Source organism: Macrotis lagotis, chromosome 8 (assembly GCF_037893015.1).
Source record: "Macrotis lagotis isolate mMagLag1 chromosome 8, bilby.v1.9.chrom.fasta, whole genome shotgun sequence".
NCBI classification, from domain to species: Eukaryota; Metazoa; Chordata; class Mammalia; order Peramelemorphia; family Peramelidae; genus Macrotis; species Macrotis lagotis.
Genome location: NC_133665.1, coordinates 148,181,956 through 148,183,952, shown reverse-complemented (window position 1 = coordinate 148,183,952; position 1,997 = coordinate 148,181,956). Strand labels below are relative to the sequence as shown.

At 37.5% G+C, this 1,997-nt stretch overlaps 1 pseudogene; it reads left to right on the top strand.

Annotated features, from left to right (window-relative positions):
- Positions 1–348: 348 nt before the first annotated feature.
- On the top strand, positions 349–1,790 carry LOC141496558 (tubulin alpha-1A chain-like; annotated as a pseudogene).
- The last annotated feature ends 207 nt before the right edge of the window (positions 1,791–1,997 follow it).

Here is a 1,997-nt window from a genome sequence, read left to right as displayed (position 1 = left end):
CCACTGTGCCACCTAGCCACCCCCAATGGTTACTATATAATAACATAAATATTTGTTCATAATAATGAACATTACCAAGTTCATGTTATGCTTTTAATGAATGATATTAGCTTACTTGAAATATAAAAGGCTTTCCATTTTACATTTTGATAGGAGCAACTTAAAGATAAAATTTTAACTTTGCTTATTGAGGGTTGTAATGAGAAGCTGGTAATCCTACTCTGGCCATCAAAGTCACAGCTTAACTCACTGACCACTATGCAAGATCACATCTCTATCCACAATAGCCGAAGGGATGTCCAGATTGTCATTGCCTGCTTGGAGCACAGTATTAGGCAAGATGAGCATATGAAAAATGACAAGACCATTTTGGAAAGCGATGACCTCCTATGTACTTTCTTCAGTTAAACAAGGGTTGGCAAACACATCCCCAGAAAACTGTTTATATATCTGAAACCATATGTCATTGATGAAGTTCCTACCAAAACCTACTGCCAGCTGTTCCAACCTGAAAACTAATCACTTGCAACGATGATGCTTCAAATGATTATTGTTATGAGCATTGTACTATTGACAGGGATATCACAGGTCTGGTCCCAGACAGAATTTGGAAAGTGGCAAACCAATGAACAGATCCTCAGTTACTTGGATTTCTTTTTTATTTTTAATTTAAAAAATTATTTATTTATTTTCATCCATTTGTACACACAAATTTCCAAGTTACAAAAATTTCCTCCACCCTCCCTTTGCACACCCCTTCCCCTCAGTAGGGAATAGTCAGATTAGGATTTTACATACATATTTTATTAAGGATATTTACAAATTAGTAATGTTGAATATGAGTAATTAGGATTGAGGGAAAGAGATACATAAGAGGTAATATTTATAAAGTAGTCATGAAATTTGGGAGTTTTTTTCCTGTGTATTAGTTACTTGGTTTTCAACAATTTGGGGTTCTGATTTCATCTTTCTGCTGAAAGAACATCTGTCCATTGATTATTGCAAGAATTCCAAGTTGGAATTCTCCGTTTATCTAACCCCTCAGGTTTCTACAGCTGTAGTTGAGCTCTACAATTCCATTTTGACCTTTCAGACCACCCTGCAGCCTTCTGATTGTGCCTTCATGATACAGAACGAGGCCATCTATGATATCTGTGGCAAAAATATTAATATTGAATGCTCAGCCTACACTAATATGAATCACCTTTTTGGTCAAACTGCCTTGTCACTGCTTCTCTCCAATTTGATGGAGCTCTGACTGCTGATATGACAGAATTCCAGACCAACATGCATACTTTATCTCTACATTTATTTCCTTCTGTCCACATATAACCTAGTCATCTCTGCTGAGAAAGCCTACTATGCTTTGAGCCTAGTCACTACATGATGAAATGTGACTCCTCAATACTGTAAATACATGGCCTGCTGCCTGCTCTACCTTGGTGATAAGGTTCCCAAAGATGTAAATGCTTTTACTGCCACTATGAAGACAAAATATAGCATCTGGTTTGTGATTTGATGCCCAAGTGACTTCAAGGTTGAATTCAATTACCAATCTGCCACTGTGACCAATGGTGTTGACCTGGCCAAGGTCAACTGGACTGTGTGCATGATAAGCAACACCAAAGCCACTCCTGAGGCCTAGGTTTGTCTGGACCACAAATTCTATCTGATTAATGCCAAGCATGTCTTTGTTCATTGGTATGTGGGAAGGAGAGGTATCTGAGTTATTGTATAATATGTTTGCCCTAGAGAAAGATTACAAGGAGATTGGTGCATTTTTTTGTTGAAGAAGAAGGAAAAGAGTTCTAGTTACCCTTCCATACAATTATGCAGCATGTCATTTCGAAAACTCATTAGCTTAAACAGCCTAAGCTTATGTGTGATCTCAGTAGCTCAGAAAGTGCCATGATGGTATGAAGACATCATTGATAGTACAGCTAGTTTAGATAGTGCTCATTAGTTTCTCTACATACCAAAACTGTGATCATGTCTGT